Source organism: Desmodus rotundus, chromosome 5 (genome assembly GCF_022682495.2).
Source record: "Desmodus rotundus isolate HL8 chromosome 5, HLdesRot8A.1, whole genome shotgun sequence".
NCBI classification, from domain to species: Eukaryota; Metazoa; Chordata; class Mammalia; order Chiroptera; family Phyllostomidae; genus Desmodus; species Desmodus rotundus.
In genome coordinates this window covers 59,673,224-59,700,291 of record NC_071391.1, presented here as the reverse complement: position 1 = coordinate 59,700,291, position 27,068 = coordinate 59,673,224, and the positions used below count along the sequence as shown (strand labels likewise).

At 38.5% G+C, this 27,068-nt stretch overlaps 1 protein-coding gene across 2 annotated transcripts in view; it reads left to right on the top strand.

The window, feature by feature from the left end:
* GRM5 (glutamate metabotropic receptor 5) overlaps positions 1-27,068 on the top strand; it is a 440,621-nt gene that overhangs the window by 240,767 nt on the left and 172,786 nt on the right. The window lies entirely within an intron of this gene.

Here is a 27,068-nt window from a genome sequence, read left to right as displayed (position 1 = left end):
ACTGCTTTCCTACAGTAGATTTTTGTCACTGATATCACCATTGACATGTGTTCTGGCATCAGTATGTGAGGTACCATCCCTGGTATTGGGGAGAATATAGAGAAATATCCAAGCTTGCCATTTCCTTGGGGATAATGGACTAGAACAGAAAGAACCTTAGAAATTGAAAATACAAAAAAAAAAAAATGGCCCAAATGACAGAACACTTCAAAGCTCCAGAAAAAATACAACTAAGCGACGAAGAGATAGCCAACCTATCGGATGCACAGTTCAAAGCACTGGTTATCAATATGCTCACAGACTTGGTTGAATCTACTCGAAAACCAGATGAAAAAATGAAGCCTATGCTAAGAGAAACAAAGGAAAATGTACAGGGAACCAATAGTGATGAGAAGGAAACTGGGACTCAAATCAATGGTGTGGACCAGAAGGAAGAAACAAACATCCAACCAGAAAAGAATGAAGAAACAAGAACTTGGAAAAATGAGGAGAGGCTTAGGAACCTCCCGGACGCCTTGAAACGTTCCCACATCCGAATTATAGGAGTGCCAGAAGGAGAAGAGGAAGAACAAAAAATTGAAAACTTATTTGAACAAATAATGAAGGAGAACTTCCCTAATCTGGCAAAGGAAATAGACTTCCGGGAAGTCCAGGAAGCTCAGAGAGTCCCAAAGAAGCTGGACCCAAGGAGGAACACACCAAGGCACATCATAATTACATTACCCAAGATTAAACGCAAGGACCTACATCCAAGATTGCTCTATCCAGCAAAGCTATCACTTAGAATGGAAGGGAAGATAAAGTGCTTCTCAGATAAGGTCAAGTTAAAGAAGCTCATCATCACCAAGCCCTTATTATATGAAATGTTAAAGGGAGTTACCTAAGAAAAAGAAGATTAAAAATTGGAACAGTAAAAATGACAGCAAACTCACAGTTATTAACGGCCACACATAAAACAAAAACGAGAGCAAACTAGGCAAACAACTAGAACATGAGGGTTGTCATTAAGGGAGTGGGAGGGGAAGAGAGGGGGAAAGGTACAGAGAATAAGTAGCATAGATGATAGGTGGAAAATAGACAGGGGGAGGGTAAAAATAGTGTAGGAAATGTAGAAGCCAAAGAACTTATAAGTATGACCTATGGACATGAACTATAGGGGGGGAATGTGGGAGGGAGGGGGGTGGGCAGGATGGAGTGGAGTGGGGGGGGAAATGGGACAACTGTAATAGCATAATCAATAAATATATTAAAAAAAAAGAAAAAGAAAATACAGGGTATTTTCTTTAATTGTCCATGCAACTTCTATTGTCCAACAGCTATTTGAGGACACTGTATGCAGTTTCCTGTGAAACTAAACAGGCTCTCACCATGTGATCTGGCAATTCTGCTCTCATTTACCCAAAGCAGTTGAAAACTTAGGTCCACACAAGAACATGCACTTACAGGATGTTTATAGCAGGTTTATTCATGATTGGTAAAGATTACAAGCTATCAAGATGTTCTTCAGTGAGTGAATGAATAGGTAAATGTGGGTAGCCATACCAGATACTGAAATATTATTCAGCACTAAAAAGAAATGAAAATCACCCTGATTGTTGTAGCTCAGTGGGTTGGGCTTCATCCTGCCAACTGAAAGGTCACTGGTTTGATTCCTGCTCAGGGCACATGCCTGGGCTGGGGGACATGAGAGAGGCAACCGATCAATGTTTCTCTTGTATGTTGATGTTTCTCTCCCTCTTTTCCCCTCTTTCTAAACATAAATGGAATCTTTAAATAAAATGAAATATTGAACCACAGAACGACATTGAGGAACGAACCTTAAATGCATACTGTTAAGTGAAAGAAGCCAACCTGCAAAGGCTATGTACCATGTAATTCCAGCTATATGGCATTCTAGAAAAAGCAAAATTATGGAGACAATAGAAAATATCTGTTAGATTGGTGTTGAGAGAGGAATGAGTGGTAAAAAGGCAAAAACAGGGGATTTGGAACCCATAGACTTGGGTATATAATCGGGCTTTGCCACTTCTTGACCATGTAACCTTGTGTAAGTCACTTAACTACTCTGTGAAACATTCATTTTTTATCTGCAAGGTCAAACAATAATTATACTATCAGGAAATAATGCAAGTAAGTTGTCTAGTACAGAGTCAAGCATTGTTAGTCAGTGCACACTAGTGAACTTACTTCTCAATTGGTATATAGATATACGATTATTGTGGAATAGGTAGGACTTCCGTTGTCCTAAAATCCAGAGGTTTTCAAGTTCTTGTACTTTTTAAGTGTTTCCAAGATAATTATTTTGGAGGTTCTAGAAAATGCCTCTGATAGAATTGTTTTGGGTCAAGAATAAACTCCTGAGACTGAAGCCCACTACCAGCACCACCACTGCTCCACCACACAGGGCAACAATGACTCCTTCCCAGAAACACAGCATGCTGTGGGGATTGACTGAGTGGGGGCTGTGAGAGGCATGGAGGTGTGCACTTTTCCACCATAAGGGCTTCATAATTGTTACTTCCTTCCATTCACTTGCTTTCTGTACTCCTGGGCTTCACCAGCAGAAGCCATAAATGAAAGGGAAGATTTTGTAACTTTTAAGATCCCACCAGCCTATTGCTCAGTGATTGCTAAATAGCTACTTATAGCAAAGGTGACCTTGTCATAAATAACGGTTTGCTGCACATAATGCCTGGCACGTCTCCCTGTTTGTAGTCATTGCCGTTAAACCTCAGGATCATTTTTTCTTGCACTGCCTTTTTTCCCTCTGACCCTTCATTAGCATTATTCACGTGGAGGTAGTTAATGTAAATCAAATTGCTCTCATTTGGCTTTCCACCAAGCTGTGGTGCAAATTTACTTGTCTAACTACGGTCCTGGATTTATAAATTCAGACCTAAGTCAATGGGAGGTGCATGAGTAACCTCCTGCTGTGATCGTGCTACAGAAGAGAACTCGCCTGGCGTGTTCGTCAGATTTACTTTCATCTCACCAGTCTGCCAACAGCCACCTTGTTCACCGACCTCCAGTATCATTTCAATCTTTTCTTGAAACAGCTTTGAATTTTTTTATATTTGCCTAACTAGTCAATATAAGCTTCATTACCGTTGGCAATTAGCTGCAATTCCTTCCAGCATGTATAACCAAATCCGTGTGTGTGGCTGATCATCTAGAACTAATTAGAAGTATCTGCTGCTTATGGGGCTACAATCTGCCACTTTTGGTTAGTGATTAATTGTGCAAAATTGTTGTTAGGTTTCTGATATGATGCAATGTGATTTAATTTGCCTCAAATCTCTTTCAGACAGGCTGTTTGATTCACTACTAATTTGGATCCTGGCAAAATGGCTCAAGGCCTAACCCGAGGCTTTATAATCATATCCCTTTCACTGTCACTGAATCCCGTGTGCCCACTCAGATTGTGCGAGCCCACAAAATAAAAGGGATAATGTCCTCAAAGAGGTCACCACTGAGGGTCATTCTGGGAAAGGCCCAGGCTCTGCCATTTCCGATCAGCCTGAGCATATCCAGCAGTGGAGAGGGGAGACTGTTTGGCGTGGGAGATAAAGTGTGATATAGCAAGTATTTGAAAATTGAGATAAAGATTCAACGTATTCAGGTGATCAAAATATCATCTGTCCATCATTCTCCCTTCCCCCACAGAATCTTCTGCCACTAAAAAACCACATCATTGTGAGACCTGCTGTATACCTGGATTCTGTGCCAAATAGCGGCAGGTTGGATGGCTGTTGTTCTCAGAGCTTTGCGCATTTGCTTAGCTACCATATTCCGACAGGGAAGGTGAGAGGATTCCTCACCATTTTTCCTGAAATCCTTGGGTCTGGTGCCACAGACCATGCAGGCGCAAAAATGGCGTTTATATAAAAGTAGGGTTTAAAGGGTGGCAAGGGCACGGGAAGGAGAGCTTAGGAAACTTCTTGAAGCAATGTTTGCATAGCAAGCTTTCCATTTTTGTATTTGTCTTTTCAAGGCTTGAAAACAGGATATCAGATGTGATATCCAATGTGATGTTTATTGCAACATTATTCACAATAGAAAAGATATGGAAACAACCCTCGTGCCTGTTAACAGATGAGTGGATAAAAAAGATCCACACACACACACGGGTATTATTCAGCCACGGGAAAGAAGAAAATCCTGCCATTTGTGACAACATAGGTAGACCTAAGAGCAGTAAGCGAAGTGAGGCAGACAGAGGTAAGTCAGAAAAAGACAAATACTGTACAACCTCCTTTATATGTACAATCTAAAAAAGCTGGACTTGTAAAAAAAAGTAGAATGGTGGTTACTAGGGGCTAGAAAGTGGGGGAGACAGGGGGATGCTGGTGAAAGGGAGCAACCTCCAGACAGAAGACGAGCATGCGCAGCACTGTGATTGTAGCTAACAGTGCTGTTTTATATACGTCAGAATTGCTAGGAGACTAGATCTTAAGTGTTGTCAGCACAAAAATGAGATGATGATTACATGATTTGATAACGGTGCTGTCTAATGCTAGGGTGCTAATAATCATATTACAATATATGAGTGTATCAAACAGCAACTATACACCTTAAACTTATACAATGTTACATATCAATTATGTCTCAATTTTTTTAAAATGAGGCAAAAAAATAAAGGTTGATGATATATGTGATAGGCCTAGAGCCCCTCCAGCCCTAGTCCGAAATACTCCTTTTGCATGGAGGGAAGCTGGCCAGCTTCCTCATCACCTTTCCTTGGCTTCATCTATTCTAAAAGGGAGGAGGGTGTTTGTTTGTTTGGTTGGTTGTTTGTTTGATGACAGAGCTTCCAAATCTCTGTGGAGGCAGTTCTCAAAGTTCAATGTGCATCAAAATTCCCAGTTGGACTTGTTAAAAATACATTCCTCACACCCCCAGATTCTCAATTAGAAAGACTGACAGGAAGATAAGAATACACCTTTTCCACAGACTCCTGAGGAGATGCTAAGATAGGTGTCCCACAGGGGTCATACTTTGAAAGGCTTTTTCTATATGACACTTCTGTACCTCCTCCCAGGAGCCTCTCCACATAAAGGAGACAACAGGTACATGGGGAGTCACTAAGAGAGAACAGTAGACACCTCATTCCAAAGTAGGAACTTCCCCTTGATTAACTAGAAAATTGGAGAAGTTGGCATTATGGAAGGAATATCGGGCGAGAAGTTAGAGTCCTTGACTCCATATTTGGCCCTACTTCCCAGCTTTGTTTTCTCCGGCCATTAAATTTTCTAGCTCCTTTAGTTTCCTGTTCTAGAAAATAAGGATTTTAATATTACTTGTGCTATCTCACCATATTCTTGTGAGAATCAATGAGATAATAGTTAAAGAAGTGCTTATAAAGTATTATGCAAATGTAAATAATTGTCATTATACCTTGTCTAGAATTAGAAATGATCAGAGATTGAACTCCGTGATTGCCTAGATCTTCCGCAGTTCTAATTCCTATTATTAGGGAAGGGGTTACACAAATGTCATTCAGTGCCACACTTCACAGCTACTCCAGAGTCTATAAATATCGTTGGCACAGCCTAACTTTCCTTCTATTTCAACATAGCCGTGAACCTGTGAATCAGAGATGGTAGCGGGGATGGTTTTGATGATATTCTTTTACTGGGACAGTCATTTGCTTGCTGGACCACTTCACTTTTTTAAAATGTGTTTGCATTTATAACAGATGTGTGCTTCTGTTAGTACTTGTCTCAATTTCTCTGTCTTGATTTTCCTCACAGCTGGCTCTATTTTCATCATGAAATCTTCTCTTAACCCTCCCACCCAGACACACCACCAACAGTTTGAGTCACTGCTCCCTCCCATGTGTTTATGGGTATATTATTGGAGCACTGCCTCAGCAGAGCTCAATTCTTCAAGGACATAAGTCATGTCTCGATCATGGTGTATTCCCTGCATGTATGCATGGCTCATTGCAGGCACTTGATGAAGAGTGAACACTTGGATGTAAAGAGTAAATGAATGAAAGAGCACCACCTATGGGTTCAGTACATCTAGTTCTTGAGACATTTCCTGGCAGACAAGTATCAGTGGATGCTAAAATTGGTGTGTTACAGCAATGAGAACTAGGATATTTTCATATTTTGAAAGTATCTATCTACAATGTACTTAGCTATTACAAAGGGAAGAAATAGTAAACTGGTACTGGAGAGACCTGACAAAAATCTCTTAACAAAGTGATCAAAATAAACATCAGTAGTAATGACACATATCAACACCATGTGTCCCAATATGCTTCTCTGAGAGGACTCAAAATGACTTTTGTAGTATTCTCGCCATAAATGCATAATCTAAATGTAATCAGGAAGAAACAGACAAACCCAAATTGAGCAATATTCTACAAAATAACTGGCCAGTATTCTTCAGAAGTGACAAGGTCATCAAAAGCAAACATGTATAAAGGATCCATGGACATGGGCAATAGAGTAGGGATTCACTGAGGGAGCAGGGGAGTAGGTGGGGCAGGGAGAACAATGGGGGGGAAATTGGAGCAACTGTACCTGAATAACAATTAAAAAAAAAAAAAAGAAGACTGAAAATCTGTCCTAAAGTAAAGGAAACTTGAGGTGACATGACAACCAAATGCTATATATGGTTCTGAATTGGATCCTTGTCTGGAGAAAGAACGTTAGTGGGAAAATTGGCAAACTCTGAAAAAACTTAATAGACTAATTATCAGTTTAGAACTGGGGTCAGTTGCCTGGTCTTGAAAATGTACTTAGTTATGTAACATTAGCATTTGGAGTATCTGGGGGAAGGCTACCTGAGAATTCTTTGTACTATCAGTGAGATTTTTGGAGGTCTGAACCTATTACCATATGCCAAGAAGGGGACTAGTTCTACTTCTATGATGGTTACATAAATCAAACATGGGGGCTTACTCTCCAGGAGCTTTAGTCTAGTAAAGGATATAAAATGACAGTGTAAAAAGGTGCTAAATGCTATGATAAGGCATATTTAACTGTAATTCCTATGTATATATTGGAAATAGAAATATCCCTTATAATGGGAATATAAAAAATACATTATGAATAAGGCAGCACTTTAGTTGCTCCTTAAATAACATCTAGAATCAAAATGTGTAATGATAGGGGAGAAGGAAGTCGAGGTGTAAGAATGGCATTTCTTTCAACCAAGAGCCCCGAGCAAGTAATTGCAGTGAGGGTTTCCTGGAACATGGGGATTTGTAGGAGGTGAGTTGAACATGGGTATTGAGACTTTATTGAAGAGGTTCTTGAATGAGATGACAAAAGGTCATAATTTCATTCAGTAATCATTAAGGAGCCACAGATAGATTTTGGACAAGATAATGTTCAGATTACTAAGAAAGATATAAAAGGACTGGGTTAGATGAAGTAAAATGAGGATTGGGACATGAACTGTTGACTACTTTATGTTATTTAAACACTCAGCATTCAAAAAAAGGAAAAGTGGTCTGCAGGTATGAACGTTACTCTCTTCACTGTGAAAGAGTTATTCATGTTTAAATAGTCCAATGAAAAATTGTGAATTCAGAGATCTTCACATTCACAGAGGCAGATGGTGGAATTAAAAAGAGTTCTCTTATGAGCAGCTATATGACTAATACATTTGCCACTCAGCTGTTCCAAACAATAGGTAGGGACGTTTTAAATAAAAGGCTGGAAGTGGATGGATGTTTTATTGTAATGCAAATTTGGAGACATCAGTTTGTCAAGTGCCATTTAGGTGCCAGAGGACACATTGCACTGTGGTTCTGACCATTGATTTCTCCACAATGTTTCTTAAGTATCTACTGATCGCAGAAGTGTTGAAACATAGTACTTAGGTGACCAGCTCTGCAATATGTAATTAATCTTTTCATATTCTGTTCTGTCACAATTAATCTTTTTATATTCTATTCTGTCAGATTTTTATAATTATGCAAAAGTACAAATAATAAAACTATAAAAATACAGAAATATGCATTTAAATATTTCAAAATGTCCTAGGATTTTAAATAGCAGTAGTAGTTTACAATGTTTTACTTCAAAATTCCTCTGAATAACTGAATTTTTAAAAATTTATTTTCACCAGATAAAACTTCCCAACTTCTTACATTCTAGTTTGTTGATTTTCATGTGTGTGTGTGTGTGTGTGTGTGTCTCAAAAATATTGAACTATGATTTCCATTACTTTTATCACTGTAACATTTTTAACAGTGATAACAAAATCTGTCTGGACATAAAAACATCGCTTTATGAGCATTCACTGTTCTCTCTGAAGACATGAAATGTTTTCACAACTTGAACTTCAACCTGTAGTTTTACATCCAGTCACAATATGTGGGATTCAAATTCTCTCTATTCCTCTAGAGGCCTTCTTTTTTTGAAATTCTAGGTCCCTTAGTCAATTTATTTAGATTGCTTAATGGTCCAAAATTTAGTTTGATCTATCCAGTGCATTTCTATCTTAGATAGAGACACTGACTTGGGGAAAACTGTACAGACACGTGCAGAAAATGACACTAGACCACCTTCTTACATGATATACAAGAATAAACTCAAAATGGACTAAAGACTTAATGCAAGACCTGACACTATCAAACTCCTAAAAGAAAAGATAGGCATTAAACTCTCTGACATTCCGTTTAGTATGTAGATGTAGAGATAGATATAGGTGGGATAGACAGATGAGATAGATAGATGGTAGATAGATAGATAGATAGATAGAGATATAAGCACAGATGTCCTCAAGCAAGGTAAACAAAAGAAAAAAATAAACAATTGAAACTATATCAAACTAAGAATTTTTTGCACAGCAAAGGAAACCATTAACAAAATGAAAAGACAAGCTACCAATTTGGAGAACATATTTACTGATAACACATCTCATAAGGGTTTAATATCCAAAATATATAAAGAATTCCTATAACTTAACACACACAAAGCAAACAAATGATCCAATTAAAAAGGGATAGAGAAACTGAATAGACATTTCTCCAAAGAGGACATACAGATGGCTAATAGACAAGTGAAAAGATGCTCAGCATCACTAATTCTCAAGGAAATGAAAATTAAAACCACAATGAGATATCACCTCACACCTGTCAGAATGGCTACCATCAATAGGTCAACAAACAACAAGTGCCAGTGAGGATGTGGAGGAAAAAAAAAACCTTGTGGACTGTTGATGGGATTGCAAGTTGGTGTGGCCACTGTGGAAAGCAGTATGGAGGTTCCTCAAAAAATTAAAAATAGAACTACCTTATGACTTAGCAATTCCACTTCTGGGTATTTATCCAAAGAAATGCAAAAATACTAATTCAAAAATATATATGCACCCCTGTGTTCATCGCAGCATTATTTACAATAGCCAAGATATGAAAGTGACCCAAGTGACCATTAACAGGCAATTGGATACAGGAGAGATGGTAGATATATACAATGAAGTATTACTCAACCCTAAAGAGAATTAAATCTGACCACTTGCGACAACATAGATGGACCTAGAGGGTGTTAACCTAAGTGAAATAAGTCAGAGAAAGACAAATGCCAGATGATTTCACTTATATGTGGGATCTAAAGAACAAAATAAACAAACAAAACAGAAACAGAAACATAGATACAGAGACCATTTTGACAGATGCCAGAGGGGAGGGGATTTGGCGGGCTAGGTGAAAAAGATAAAGGGATTGAGAAGTACAGATTAGTAGTTTAACAAATAGTCATGGGGATGTAAAGTACAGCATAGGGAATCTAGTCAATAATATTGTAATAACTAGGTATGGTGCCAGGTGGGTACTCGACTTATCAGGGGACCACTTTATAAATTATATAAATGTCTAACCACTATGCTATACACTGAAACCAATATAAGATAATTCTGTAATTGAAATAAAAGATTCAGAGGCTAAGTGACAAGAATGCACAGCTGTAACATGGGACATTGGGACAGGGCCGGAGACTTTCCAGTGCTCTTGTTGAACAGTGATGCGTCATTCCCAGTAACTGATGACAGATAATTTTGCATCCCTGTTGAGATGGCTACTGATACCATGAAAGCAGCACCCTAATATTGTCATGGTGTTTTATGTTGCTTAACAACAGGGAATCAGCGAAGTGTAGTTTGCCTATTCCTTCTTGTCCTGCAGTGAAACGTACCAAAGTGGGCTAGCTGTGGGCACTATGAAAAATGTTAGCAACAACCAACAAAAGAAAAAAAGCAAACAAAATATAACCAGACGCATTGAAGTTAAGAACAATCTAACAATAGCCAGAGGGGGTGGGGAGGGACAGTGGTGAGAGAGGATTACAGGAACTACTATAAAGGACACGTGGACAAAATCAAGGGGGAGGGTGGAGGCGGGGGAGGGAGGTGGGTTTGGCTGGGGTGGGGTGGAGGGATGGGGAGAAAAGGCAGACAACTGTAATTAAATAACAATAAAAATTAAAAAACAGAAAAAAGGCAAAAAGAAATGTTGGCAAAGCAGCACCCTGACCTCTTCACACTCACGTATTTGTCAGAAAGTTGTAAAGGAAAGCACTATGTAATACCAGAGGTTTCTTGGTTGAGAGAATAGCCTTGGTAGAAAGGGGGCCTCCAGCATTCAGCTGCTGGAATCAGCCTGTTCTGTCTTTAGCTGACTCAGTCCTGTTCACCTAGCTTCTTGCCAGGAGGTACTAAGGAAGAGATAGAGAGAAAGTGAGCCTCCAGGGCCATGAGATCTCATCTTTCCTCACCCGTTTAAGGTCGCATAGACATGGGATCAGTTTGTGTGTAAAAATACAAAGACATGGGGAAAGTCAGTGTATTAAATTCAAACATACAGTATATTTCATATTACTACTAGGGATGGGTGAATTTCAGAAAGACTGTTTTTTAAATTTTTTTTTTGTTTTTCTTTATAATTGAGATTGGCCTTATTTCTTATAGAATATTAGAACTAGAAGGATCTTTAGAAATCATTATGGTCATTTTCTTTGACTGGGGCTAAGAGAGATGAACACATTTTTCTAAGGATGTAAGTAGAGTAACCACAATTGATTGTCTAAATCAGTACACCTTTGAGATTATTCAAAAGTGTTATTATTCTGGGAGAATAGGCACGAAAGGAAATATCACAGAAAAACTAGGTCATATGGTTATTCCAGACATAAAATAATTAATAATTGTGTCCTTTTAATTTGGTAATCAAACAATTTTTCAAGTATACCTCCTTGGTGACTGTGAGGGAGGCTGAGGCTGGATGTGGGTACTGGGGGTCAGTAGTGAGAGAATGGTATTATGCAGTCCATGTCGCCTGCACAGTCTGGCATTTTGATATTATGACTTTGCAGAGTTGAGAGTAAGGTGAAGAGGTGATAAATTGTTTTCCAGTTATAACCTAGTAGAAAGGTGGAAGCACAGTGTGGAAAGGTGGAAGACTGGTGTCGATGCAAATGTGAAGGTGTAGTTCAATGTTCTCATGTACACCCAGGTGTCTACGTGCCCAGGCACGGGGGCAGCAGGCACAGCATTTCAACCCTGTCTACCTGTCAGAGGGAAGGAGGCCCCGGTCTACTTCCAGATCTCCGCGATTCAGGGTCTGGGGGACGAAGTCCATGCCTGGCTTGGCTGTCATCACAGACTAGTATGTGTAGGTAAAGCTAGCAGAGATGAATAGAGACAGGTAAGAGGTGACGTGGAACAAAATGGAAGTTTTACTGTGACACCAAACGACAAAGTAATGGGCACAGAAAATATTTACTTCATTTTCCAGCAAAATGGAATACTGGCCAAAGTACATTTGAGGCTGGTTTTGTGACCACAGAGTGTCTGGGAAGCTGAGAGATTCCATTTCACTGTTAAAGTAACAGTTATCTTTGGACAAATGAAGGGAAAACCCATGAGACAAGGGTGAGAATGTGGTGAATATCAATGTTAAAAAAAATAAAACTAAATTTAATATATTTCCACACAGTTATATAATGAGATGATTTCATTTAGAGCGAATAACTCAAGTATTATAAAAGCAGTGATAGCTTAAAATAGGTGTATTTTGAATGTGCACATCGAATGTAGAATCTCAGTAATATGCGATTAGTTTATTATCAGTTTATACAATTCATTTATGTTCATATATTATCTAAATAAATATTAATTTAATGAACCTAGAATTCATCAATGACGTCTGTCCTTGGTTACCCAGCACAGTCGTTTCTGGACACCAAACACTACTGATTTCAACACTGGAATACATTTCCAACTTTCCATACATATCATCAATAACAGACTCTTCAAAAGTGTAAAACTGAGTGCCTTTATTTAGCACCTTCCGTGCCAGGTGTTGTATTATGTAGAAAAATAATATATAAAACATTTAAGTTTCTAACATCTATGACATACACAAAATTATCCAAATATTCTCAAATTAAAAATAGGTTCAATATGTTGAGAGCATACAACTCCTGGTTCCTTTTATTTCACAAAGAAAATTGGAAAACAGAAGACTATTTGGGTCAATTTATGCTGTAACACAGTGTTTCTTGAATGTCCGTCATTATTATTTCATACAGCAGAAATAATTTTTCATGTCCATGCACTACTTATATTATTAGTTGCTTTATTGTTTCTTAATAAAGCCACTTCTATACTGAAATCAGTTTATTTTAGAAGGCAAATTAACTTTAACTCTGTAAATGGAAGAAGAGAGAATTTTAGCAAGTATCGGTTAACCATGAAACACATGACCATTGAAATAAAAATATACAGCAGTATGTACCTAAAATCATCTTGCACATCCCCAGGGCCCTCCCACCATTCTTAGGTAAACACTACCCACCCACCACAAATGAAGAGCAAGGACGTGCAGCCGACTGGAACGTGCGGGTGGTGTACTGGAAGTGCTGTGAGCGAGGCGCGGGTGGCCCTGCCCTGCCCTGCCAAACTGTTTAAGGTCCAGTTGAGGTCTGTTGGGAAAAAAAACCCAGACATTAATAAGTGGTTTGTGTGGTTGAAAAGAAAGCCAAGAGGGAGCCACAGGAGCAAACAACCAGCAAACTTGGTCTAGTTGGAAAGTCAGAGAAGAGCTTAATAATGTATGCAAAACTTATCTGAGGGCCCTGACTGTGGGAGAGGAAAAAAAAATGTGCAAGAAACCTCTAAGGTAGGATGGGACCGGCCACAGGCACTCTTTCTCTCCCACTGTATTTCGCTACTGTATTTTGTTCTTGTGGAAACCAGTTGCCTTCTCTAAAGCTTATTACATAACTCCCTTAAGCTCCCCGAGAACCATAAACAGTTGCAAGAATAAAACTGACTTAGGTTCCTGAGAAGTTTCTCTGCCATTATGTAACAGACAAAAGAGAGAACATCTACAGTCCTATGGGGTCAACTCCCAGAAATCTTAATATCTAATCACTAAAGCTTTGATATTTCCAGTTTTTCAATTTTCACTTGTTACTGTGTCTAGAACTACCACGGCATACATGGCAGCATTGCTCATTTCCTCTGAAGAGAAAGCCTCAGAGTCAGAAAGTTGCCAGGCTCTGAAGGTATGTCACCTGAAAACAATTCTTAACTCCCAAGATGATTTAATGGCAGAGAGGACTCAAATTCAGAAAATCTGGGTTCCAGCCCTCAAAACGCATAGTCTGAGGAGAGTCTCTGATTTCACTGAATCTCAGCACATATATAAAATATTCTTTCCAGAATGTATCCAGTCGTGCAATCTAAAAAATAGAGACATCTATTGAAGAAGATGTAAGATAGTAGAAACATTGTACCTGGGACAACGATGCCTCAGTCACTTTCAAAACAGGCACCTTGGGACTCACACACTTCTTCCAGCATCTCTTCTACTATTCAAAACATTCTGCAAAATCCTTTGTTGGAGTCACCATCAGCTGCCCTGTGATATTTTCCTGAATCTCATTGATGGTCTAAAATATCTTCCCTTTCAAAGGTTATTTAGTTTTGGAAAAAGCCAGAAGTCACAGGGTACCAAATCTGGGCTGTAGGGGGACTGCTGAGTCACCTGGGTGATTGATATTTTGCCAAAAACTCTGCACGAGACGTGATGCATGAGCAGACGCCTTGTCAGTGACGAAGTTACCAATCACCAGTTGCCCATTGCTGTGGCTGTTTTCATCATATGGCATCTTCTCAACTGATGAAAAACATCAAGGAGTACTCCTTATTAATTGTTTGACCTGGAGGGGTGTACTTATGATGGACAACACCTTCCTAGTCAAAAATCACAGTTAATATAGTCTTTATCTTGCTGTGACTTTGTCACGTCTTCTTCAGGCATGGAGAACCAGGCGACTTCCATTGGGATGATTGGGCTTTGTTTCTGGATCATAGCTGTAGACCCACGATTCATCTCTGGTTATGACCTTCTTCAGGAAATTTGGTTCACTGGTAGTGACTTCAACCAAGTCATTAGCAACTGCAGCACAATGTTCCTTCTGTTCTGGTAGCAGAAGTCCTGGAGCGAATTTTGCCACGACACGTTTCATGCCAATATCCTGCATCAACAGTAAATAAGGTTGTATTTACTCAACCTTATTAAAACAGGTCCACACAAAAAGTTATACCAGCTTTATTCGTAATGGCCAAAACTTAGAAGCAACCAAAATATCCTTTAGCAGGGGAATAGATAAACCAAGTGGGGTACATCCAGACCATAAAATATGATTTAGTGATGAAAAGAAATGAGCCATCAAGCCATGAAAAGGTGTGGAGGAACCTTAGTAACATATTGCTAAGTAAAGACAGCAACCTGAAAAAGCTACATAGTGTATGATTCTAAGTACATGGCACCCTGGAAAAGGCAAAACTATGGAAAGAGTAAAAGAAGCACTCGCTTCCAGGAGTTTCAGGGGAGGATGAGTGGGTAGAACACGAGGGATGTTTAAGGCACTGAAACTACTCTGTATGACGCTATAATTGTGGATACATGTCATTATACATTTGTCAAAACCCATAGAATGTGTAACACAAAGACTGAAGTTTCGTGTCAACTATGAACTGGAGTTAATAATAATGTATCAATATTGGTTCACCAGTTATAACAAATGTGCCACACTAATGCAATATGTTAATAATGAGGGAGAACCGGGGCAGGTGAGGGAATATATGGATAGTTTGTACTTTCTGATACATTTTTTGTAAACCTAAAACTGCTCCGTATATTAGTCTGTTCATTTAAAAAAATACAAAAGTCACGGCATCGCCATGAATTGCTTGAACACTCAAACTAAACAGATCATTTTGTCACACGGCAAACAATGGTATATATTTTTTGCTTTTTGCCCAGGGGTTGTTCTTATCTGAGCACACAGAGATGGATTAGGCCAGTGCCTTCCAGACAAGGTGAGAGATTTAGGAAGTGGAAGCAGCTGCACCAAGAATTCTACATGTTATGGTCTCTGAAAAATACAAAAACCGTCACAAAGTGATTCCTCTCACTTCTGGGTTTTCCCTCCACTCTACACTTAGAGATATGTCCAAAAGGCTGTCCCAGCAAGGGACCTGTGCAGGACACAGTAGGGTCAAAAAGCTCAGCAAATTCCCCAAAACAGATGTTTGGAGGTAGATGTTACATCAGATCATTAGGGCATCTCTGTGGTGATACCAACTTATATGATCACAATTTCAAACAGGGGCGGTTGGTTAACATTACTCTGCTATTCCTCACCCCTTCTCCCAAAGGTCCAAACCAGAGAAAGGTACAAACAGGTGTTAATTGTTTGTGATTCTCAGCCATACCAGGTAACCTTGACTAAATGCGGACCAAGAGAATATTCAGTTATTTGATGTTTTCTTCTCATTGCTTTGCTAATTAATTTAGAAATGTGAATTGACACAATATCAGCAACAGGCCTTGTGTTCAGCTTGTGATAATTAGATATCACTAGTCATTCAGTCACACCTTACATCCCCAGTCTGTTTTTCTGGGAAGAAATTAGGAAGCAATGAGGTATGTCTTCATGAAAGCGAACAGTCTTTCAAATTTGCATCCAGTATTGTGGAGAACAAAAGCTGCCTTTTCCTTTGTCAGTTTCCTTTCACATATTTGATGATCTTCGTATAATAGGACATTCTTGTCTATATTAGCCTCCGATGCATAAAAGTTTCTTTAGGGAGAGAGACTTCATAGATAGAACATTTGCACTCATTTTCAACACGCTGTCAGTGCCTAGAGGTCAAGCACAGACTGCCGGCTGTTTAGATGGCACAGTAAGTTGTGGGTGTGCATTTGGAACAGTGTGATTGTGGGGAGGATAGTTCTTATTGAGAATAATTGCTGATATTTACTTTAAAAATATAAGTATGCACGATTAATGCCCCTTATAATGAAAGAATGCTACAAATAGTAATTTTAAACATTGTTTTTGTAGTTGTTATTATGCATTAAACATACTTTTCTGAATTAGGCAAAAGGGTAACAGTTCCTAGTTTTATATGCTTTGGTTAGTAAGATCCAGAAAATATGAAACAGTGCATTTTTAATGTTCAGACTCTTCACTGTTGCTGAAGTTGTTGCAATGATCAGATGCTACCTCCTCCATGGACCTTTCTCAACCCCATACTCCCCCCAAAAAATTCAATTCCTAAAACGAAGGAAAGTTAGTTGCTCTTTCTTGATGGAAATGTTCACTATTATAGCTAACAGTTATTATCTGTGATTCTGTGTTGTGGGCATGATATGAAATGTTTGATATGCATTCTCTCATGTAACCTCCCCAACAATCTTATATTAAGGTTCTGTTATTACCAAATTTATAGCTGAAGAGAATATGTTTCAAAGATTTGAAACAATGTGCTTTTAAGGTTACACATGCAGCCCTGGCTGGGGTTGCTCAGTGGATTGACCGCTGGCCTGCGAACCACAGGTTACACTACAGTAAAATAGCAGTGCCGGGATTTGAACCCACGCGTCATCATCACGACCATCCTACAGTAACATCTGTGTTTTTGTTTCTACCTTAAGGAAAACACAGCTGAAGTTTTGTAGGCATTACTGGATATTTGACATTCTCAAGTGGGACTGGTTTTGAGCCAAGTAGTATAAACTCAACATGAATGACCCCCCACCACCACAACCACTACCACATATGCAAACACCTGGTAATAAACATCCAACAGAAACCATATGAGCCTGAGGCTGTAGAAATGGTCTTTGGGTAGGGCAATAATGATTTTTAGACACGTTAACCAGAAAAACACACCCCAACATTATTTTTAACTTTGCGTTTTGATAAACTGAGTGTGTCTCCCCATTATAGAGAAAAGAATGACCAGTGTTTGTTTACGGCAGACAGTCTAGTTTTATTAACTAAAAATAAGAAAGATCTGATCTAACAATAGGCCATGTTAGCTTCAATTGCCACAAGGAAACAAAATTTATCTTTTGTTCTTACAATCTGTTGTCTAGTTTTTAAGTAAGTTACCTCAGCTAGTTACCTCTGTGTCTGTTTCTCTTCCCTTTATCTTGATGGACTTCACGGAAGAAGCCTGGTACTCCAAAAAGGACTCTGTTGAGATCGAGATACCTGTCCAAGATGGGTGTCTTGTTAGACCTGAATTAAGTATGTTTCAAGCTAACACTCTGCATACTCTTCAGGGCCATGATCAGTGGGATACAACTTTACAGCCTTCCTAACCCAGTGGGCTGTGTGAGAGGTAGGGTCCTAACCAGTCTTTTCAAGTGTGTGACAGGTTTGTGGGCAGATACTTCCTCAAGTTACATTTTCCCAAAGACTGAGAGTGGCCTCTTAGTAGATTATTTACATTTAGTAAAAGGATGCTGGCCCTTCTCTTCGTATAAGTGTCTGCTAGGGACAGTTATGATCCTGATCAGATCTGTACATCAGTCAACATAAAACAAAAAGAAAGAAAGAAACTACAACACAGAGCTCTTTGCAGAGCATTATCATCGTGAGTTCAGTGCCGCTCATGGGTTGTCAAAATGATATTCAAGAAAAGGACTTCGATTTTATATAGTAAAGCCACCCCACTGTTCCCATCTTCTGTCTCTATAGTTTTGTACATGGTATTCATTTTTTCAACAAATAGCAAATTAGGTACCTCCAGTATGCCACGTCCCATTTCAGGCTCTAGGGATATAATAGTGAGCAAAACAGGTCCTATCTGTTCACATTCTAGTGAGGAGAGACAAGCAATATAAAAGTAAATAAGTAAAATGTATACCATGTTAGGTGGGAATAAGTACTAAGGAGGAAAATATAATAGAGAAGGCGAATAGAGAAGGATGAACAAAGATGGAATAGAGCCAGTGTATTTATTTGTTTGTTTATTTATTTATTTTTGAATTTATTGCAGTGACATTGGTTCAAAACCTATGCAGAGTTGAAGTGTACAACTCAAAACAACATCATCTGCACACTGCATCATGCCGTCATCACTCCAAGCGAAGACTCTTTCCGTCCCCATTTGCCCCCATTTGCCCCCCTCCACCTACCCCAACCCCCTTTCCCTCTGGCTATCACCACCTCGTTGTTTGTGCCTATGTGTTTTATATATATTATATATATATATAACTTGCTTAATCCTTTCACCATCTTTAATCCATTCCCCCAATGCCCTCCCCTCTGACAGCTGTCAGTCTCTCCCATGTATCCATGCCTCTATTTCTATTCAAGTGAAGGGGCACTAGAATAACAATGGGAAGCAGGTGAAGAATTTTGTCTCCTAAATACAAGATGTTGCCTTCTCATTGAAGTCTTTGGCAGTCTGCAGTTATCTGAGAAAGGAGTTGTGTGCCAGTTCAGTCATTATCGAATGTATACTGAGTTAAGTCTTCACAGGATAAAGTGAATTAGTAGACCTTGTGCTCTTCCTCACATCATAGTAGGGAAAACAGTCATAAATAAATAAGTGCAATGCAGTGAAATCCATACATATAGAGACATAAAAAGCAAAATGGAAATTAGAGAGACAGAGACAGAACTAAGCCTAAAGAGAATACAAAAAGGCTTTAGAAAGGAAGTGATATTTAAACAGAGAATTGAAAGATGATAATGGCTAATAATAACAGCCAACCTTGTCTTCTCTTTCAGAGGAAATTTTAATAAAATTTCCTGTCTTTATATTTCAAGTTACATAATAGCGCATGATGAATACATTTCCTCAGTAGAACTTTCAAACAGAAACGCATATAGGAAATGTGAATGCTACACACCACTCTTTCACATTATTGCCTCTAAATCCTGGATGGAACCACTTGGTCATGCTGGAAATGGAGGGAGACATAGGTAAAAGAAGACTGTTTATTTATACAACAAGTATGTGTTGAAGGCTTACTGTGTTAGGTAAGTTGAATACTAGTATTAAGAAACATGACCTTTGTCCTCAAAAAGGTTACATTCTAGGCAAATGGAACCACATGTATAGGCACTGAATTATGAAGGAATATGGCGCTTTCAAGTGGTTGATGAAACCGGAGTGTAGAATAGACCTCACAGAAAGTTTTAGATATTAGGTCTTGAAAGATACCCAAAGGCTGGGTCATAAATCTGGGAAAATAGCCAATGGCTGGATTATAAAGGATCTTGTAGGGCAACTGAGGCATTTGGATTTCTAACACTTTTTCTATGTGGAGTCTGTAGAAATTATAAGTAAAGGAGTAATACCGTCGCATGCCCACGGCTCTTTTGTCTCACTAAAAGCCTTCTCAATATTTTGATGAATTTCCTTATAATCTTTCTAATATATTAACAGTCTATTTTAATTAATAACATATAATTACTCATCTCTTTCTAACTATAATTAGTTATTATATAAAATATGGAAAGCACAGAGAAGTAATGGGAAGATGACAAAAATACATCTGTTATTCAACCACCCAGAGAAAAATGTTAACATTTATATGTATTTCCTTCAAGAATTTCTCTAAATGTATATATACATTTTTATTGAGTTTCATAAATACTATACAATAGACATTTTACCATGCCTTTAAATATTCTTCAAAATCGTAATTTAATGACTAGGGAATGATAATCTGGTGTAGGGAAAGATCTATTTTAGTTACTTAAAGCTAATTTGGTGTATGCCTAAAATTATGGGCTGAGGAGTCAAACAGAACGAGGCTTGAGTTCTTTCCCTGAACTTGCCAGCTGGCTGTCTCAAGGTAATTTGGTCTCTATAAACCTCAATTTTTTCATTAGTAAAATAAAGATGAAAAATGGATATATTTTATAGTATATTATGAAGATTGAATAAAGTGTGGAAATTTTCAAAGCATAGTGCCTAGAGATATTAAACATTAAATAAATAAATGTTAACTACTATAATTATTAACAAACACAATTATTATGTATTATTATGTGTAATAAAATGTCAACAACTATTTTCCTGATGTTTCAGTGTTTATAAAGCAATCTTAACATACACAAAGATTAGCAGATGATTTTTATTAGCATATGGCCCTCAGTTAGCCACTAAAATTGTTTTTTTGTGGTAAAGAGACCTGGATGCTATTTAAGTAGCTTGTTCTATACAAGGCCTTTTTTTGCAGTATTTAGGAAAAATTTATTGTTCACACACCAAATAGACATTTTTCAAACCAGGAGCATTCAGACCAAAACATGAACTGACTTTTGATTAGCATTCGCCTAATAGGTAGTGGAGTTGAGCATCTTTTCATGTAACTGCTGGCCATTTCTATGTCTTCTTGGGGAAGATGTCTGTTTAGGTCCTTTACCTTTTTTACTTGGATTGTTTTTTTGTTTTTGTTTAGTCATATGTATTTTCATATGTTTTTTATGTCAGCTCCCTATCGTTTACGAATATCTTCTCCCATTCCATTGGTTACCCTTCTGTCTTGTTGATGGTTTCTTCTGCTGGGCAGAAACATTTTCAGTTTGGTAAGTCCCATTTATTTATTTTTGCTTTTGCTTCCCATGCCTTTGGGGTCAAGTTCACAAAAACCTCTCTGAGACCAAGGTCAATAAGTTTAGTACCTATGTCTTCTTCTATGTAGTTCATTGTTTGAGGCTTATATTCAACTGAGTTCCTTTCCTCTAAAGAAAACAGCTGCATTGTGGAGTTTTGCTGGTAAGGCAGTGATGCATGAAAATTTACTATTTTTCTGTGTAATAAAGATTTGAAATATAGGCAATTGGGCTGACTTAATTTTCATAATTAGTTTAAGTCACTCCAAGGTAGTCAAACCTACATAAACAGTTTAGGGTGTCTACCTCTGGCCTCAGCCACTCAGAATTTGGACAGGTGCTTGGCCCAAGCTGCCCATGACTTTCCAGACCAAACTATCCTTACAGCACCTCTTCCTTTTTGCTCTAGCGTTCCCCCTCAGAACAGTGCTCTGCCGACAGGAATATCCATCTCTTTCTGTCCACACTGTTTTCACAGAACACCTTTAAAATGATAGGAAATCATAGGATTCTAAAGCTAGAAGTGATTTTAGTGTGCATCTAAGTCAGTGTTGTCTTTTCTTTCCTTTTCTTTTTTTTATTTTTTTCCTTTCCTTTCCTTTCCTTTCCTTTCCTTTCCTTTCCTTTCCTTTCCTTTCCTTTCCTTTCCTGTCCTTTCCTTTCCTTTCCTTTCCTTTCCTCTCCTTTCCTTTCCTTTCCTTTCCTTTCCTTTCCTTTCCTTTCCTTTCCTTTCCTTTTCTTTCCCTTTCTTTTCTTATTGTTATTCAGTTACAGTTGCCCCATCTTTTTCCCTGTTGCTCTCCCCTGCCCTATCCCCCCAACTCCCATAGGCAATCCCCCCCATTGTCCATGCCCATGAGTCCTCTATTCATGTTCCTTGACTTGCCCCTTCCCCTTCTTTCCCTGTTATCCCCCTCCCCCCTCCCCTCTGGTCACTGTCAGTTTGTTCTTTATTTAAATGTCTTTGGTTTTATTCTGCTCATTTGTTTGTTGTGTTGATTAGGTTCCACTTATAGGTAAGATCATATGGGATTTGTCTTTCACCACCTGGCTTATTTCACTCAGCATAATGCTCTCCAGATCCATCCATGCTCTCACAAAGGGTAGGAGCTCCTTCTCTCTTTCTGCTGCGTAGTATTCCACTGTGTAAATGTACCATTGTTTTTTGATCCACTCATTTAGTCATGGGCACTTAGGCTGTTTCCAGTACTCAGTTATTGTAAATAATGTGGCTATGAACATTGGGGTGCATAAATTCTTTTGAACTGGTGATTCAGATATAGCTGTAATCAGAATTATCTGGGGCTATTTACAAAAAAAATTAAAATTTTCAGACATAACCTCTAATAGTCTAATTTTGTATTTTTAACTAACTCCATGGGTTATCTTTATATACAATCAGGTTTAGAAATCACTAATTTGATTAATCTTCCCACCTAAATTAAAGTTGTGAGTTAATTCAAGCAGGAATTGTATCTTTTCTCAATTATATCCAGACCCCAGAAATCGGGTTGGCACTTAGTAAGTAATACCTGTTGAAATGAAAGTGAAACCATAGTATATCCTCAGCCTTGCCTATTTGTGTATCTATGCTTACTCATCCTTGTTTCAAAAGGATTTAAGGCAGCTTACAAATATTCATGTAAAAACTCTCTCCATTCTGCATCAGGAGAGGATTCAATTGTAGAATAATCAAGGGGGAATCAGCAGCTCTGTCTGCTTCCTAGATGAATTCTAATTCTAAATTAGTAACATTCGCTTTACTGAGAATTGTATAGTTATTTTCCTTTCATGAAAAGTGCCATCATGGAGAGATATTATGATACTGTCTTGCAGTCAGATAAACCTGCATTCAAATCTTTCTATGCGCACAACACCTACCCCGTGGTAGCTCAGCGGCCCTGGGAAATACACTTAATTGTACTTTACTACTAGTACTTCAAGTTGCAAGAGTCAACCCAGGTCATTTTTATTTCACAAGTATTAATTGATCATGTAGTATTTGGCAGGCACTATTTTAAGCACTTGGGTGACAAAACAGACATCATGACCACTCTCATGATGCTTTTAATCTATGATACATAATTCTGCTTATGCAGATGGTTGTTGCTATGGAGATGAAATGTACATAAAGGCCTGGTATATTTACAAACATTCCATAAATTTGAATTCTCTTCCTTACCTTTGATTTTCTTCAAGTGCTATACACAAACAAGAATAATTTTCCCAAATGTCCCCTTTCAAAAAAAAATCTTGTAATTCTGAAGAAAATTCAGACAAAAGCTAATCTCTAAAGGAGCCCTTTGGCCTGCATGTAGGCTCTTTCCTCCATGCAGAACCTGTGGAATTCGCAGTCTCAGAATTTTCCACCTTGAATTGGTCCCAGGAAGAGGCAAGTACTCACATCCTTTTACATAGTTTCAGATACAGCTATACAGTAGCTATACGCATCAGCAGGAAGCATGCACCCACATTCATTCTTATGTGCATAAAGCTCCATTTCACAAGGTTTAGAGCTTAATGAAATGACTAGAGATGAACTTGCAAACAGCAAAGACAAATTCATGGCTAACTAGATACTAATCATGTTGCAACTATGCCTCAAATAAGGGACCATAGCCAGGCTATGCAAAGCTATATGGCCATATTGATGAGCTACAGGACATGCTTTAAATTTTCATCACTGCTTCCCAGAATGGCTCCATCAAAACAATTTCCCTCTACCCTTATCACGAGTGAATATTATTCCTAAAGACAGAGATGTTGATGTTATATTTTGAAGCTAACATGATAACTGACACCCCCACCCCGGCACCTCTATGCATGCCTACCTTTAGGCATACCTTTCAGATGCTTTGAGAAACACTCTTACCTCTCCTCTTTTACTCACCATTGTCCTTATCATCCCTCAAAACCCAGCTCATAGCCTACGTCCTTTAGAAAGCTTCCACAGTCCCCATGCAGACCACGGTACCTTTCTATCTTCCATATTTCTCCAAAATGTACTCTCTAGGCCACTCCTTCACTAGTTAACGCAAACTACAAAACAATATCCTTAAGTCTATATCAAATTATCTAAAATCCATGATCTTTATACAAAAAAAATCCACCTATCTACAATATTTGATAAATTAATTAGAGCTCATAAATTTCATAAATCTAAAATTTTACAGTGTTAATCTTGTTCCTGTATTGTCTTTTAAAAATGTGCTGTTTTCCATTGGAAGAAAAAAATCTCTTAAGTTTCATGGACAGCAATCAACAATCTGGAGGATTTTTATAAGTAATCGGAAGTATTTTTCTCCTGTAGCGTTTTAACCACTTAGGCCCCCAAATGACTCTAAGTCTCCAAAACGGCCCTGAGTGCTCGAGTCAAGTTGCCCATGCCTGCAGAGATGAAGTTGCATACTTCCCACTGAAGGAAAAGATTATTCTTCTTCTTTCCATTGAGCATTTATAACATCACATTGATGGGTCTGACATTGTAACAGAAAAAGTATCTGTGCCGCAGGAGAGTATAGAAGATGCATAACGATTCTCTGGATAACCATACCACCTCTTTCCTGTCACTTTGTAGCACATGTCACAGTAAGGTCTGTTTCTGTATGTGTCTTTCCTAATAAAAACCAAAGTAGCCATCATTAGTTGATCACTTACTATGTGACAGACCCTGTGCTGAAAACTTTACAATTATCAACCTGTTTCATCTTCACAGCATTCTTAAGGGGTAGATAAAATTATTACCCCTATTTTACACATGACAATAATGGAGGCTTAGAAAGAGAGCATCAGGTTGCATACCCAAAGCTCTTACTCTTAGTTGCTGCTCCACACTGTCATAAACCATGAACTCCTTTGGGAAAGAGGACATTTTTATTAACATACTTAGAAGCCACTTAGCTACCATAGCACCTGGCTCTGAGTACATACTTAGTAAATATTTGTTGTTTTGACTAAATGTTCAAAGTGAATTATAGGTACACTATGGCATAATGCTTTCTGGAATGCAATTACAAACTGTGTTTCCAAATTTTGCTGTAATCTGCTAAGATCTGCCCAGATCTAGAAGGGAATTGAAGTCAACCATTCCTTTTTCTTCACTAGGGCCCTTCAATACTCAAGTATAATTGCAAAACTTGGCCAAATGGAAGAAACAAACTACAATGAATACCAAAGGCACCAAACAGAAAGAACAATCTGTAAAGTTCAAGTTTCTATAAATACAAAGATAATAACTTTTGGGTTTTGCATTGCTCTTTATCTCATTCACAGCACAGATACAATTACATCTGGGTCTAATGACATACCTAATATGATGACAAAGCAAGTTAATTTAATTTTGTAATTTAGTGAAATTACCCTGTCCAACCAAGTGTCTATGATAGGTCTTCTGACCCTTAGTCTATTTTCCTTATGGATTTATTGACCTCAAACAACCAACAGGGTTTGAGATCATTCTAACCCTAAAATGACAAAATTATGTGTGTTGTTATTTAAGAGCTCTGTGTTTCCTCCCATGCAAGTAAGACATTAAGATCACACTTCTGGTTATACATTTTCAGCCTCCATTTTCCCGGAGAAACCCCAAGCTGTCCCAATGCTCAATGCCAAAAGCATCTCATTGAAAGATACATTGAATGAAGCATCATTCCTCTACCAAACAATAACAAATCATAGACTGCAGAGAATATTAGCTCTAGTGAGTTCCTACAAGCCGTGCATTACCTCTACTTCCAGTATATACGTGTGATGGGGGAGGAGAGAGCTTCAGAAGCGGTGGCACAAATAGTTCAACCGAAGGGCCTTGGAGTAGTCATATGATAATCAATTGCTTACAATTTATTACTAAACCTCAGTACCTTCTTGAAGAAACCACATTACACTTTGTTATTTAAAGAATTATTTACATAGGACAGAGATAAGGATTTTAGGCTTACAAGGGAAGCTCTTCCCCCATAATGATTCTGTACCTCCTGAAACGGTGCTTTATATACTCATTCATCAAACATTCATGGAGCAAAAATTGTGTACTATGAGGGTTCCTGGATGCAAAATAAATATCATATAATAGTTTCCCTCAAGAAATAGACAGTCTTGCAGGATGGGGTCAGTGAGGAGAAGTGTAGGCTGCTGTCTTTAGCGTTGGTGTGCTGTAGTGAGGCTCTCTCCCTCAGTTCTGACACCCACTAGTTGGATGATTTTTCTTTGAAAAGTCTCTAAACTTTGATTCTTTATGCTTTCAAATGTCAATAGTATGAATCAAGAAATTAAATATTTTTTAACTCCTACTATTTGCCAGACACTGTTCTAAATGTATTATTTCACATAATCCTTTCAATATTCCTAATCAAAAGTTACTGTTATTATTCCCACTCTATAGATAAGGAACTTGAAAGATTAAACAACTTGCTCATGGTCATATAGCTAACATGTGGTAGGTCCAGGCTATGAACTTGAGCCAACAGAATTCAAAGCCTGTGAACTGGAAGAGTCAATGGCAGCATGAGAGTCATGGGGGCTATAAGGCAAAGAATTCTCAGGCTGGCAGCCTCCGTTGTCATTGGAATAGAGACACCTTCCTTTAGAGAGAATGTGCCTTCTGCTTGCCACTGCAGACCTACAATCATCTCTCCTCTGTCCCACCGGCTGTTTCAGTGGGCGCTTTTGCTTTTGGATGCAGGAGGATTTCGCCAGTGGGAGGCACCAGCCAAAAGTCGGAGGGAGGAAGGGAAGTGAGGTCAGAATATGTTTTTCTCCAGTGGCCACCCTTTCTGTGGGGCTTACTTTGAACTGGCTGCCTGCTTTCCCTAGCAGGCCATTTCCTCAGCCCTCTGTATCCCTGGGCCTGTGTGAGGTCACTGCTCCCTCCACCCTTTGCTCCTTTGCTTTAGGGCTGATAACTGGGCCACAATGTTACTAGGATATGGATATTCAGTCCTTAATGATTTCACCACATCCTGCCTACACCTTCATAAACAGTACCTTTGTCAATCTTCCTTAAATTTTCCTAATTATCCTAATCTAAGTGTCCCTTCTGTTCCCCCATGACACAAATACACTGAGTTTATAATGCACTAAATGATCAGCACCCTGGTCCCCAATTCACCCTTAATAGTGTAACTTTTCTACCTCAATTTTCAGTGCTTCTGTAACATGAATTATTTTTCAAATCTTCAA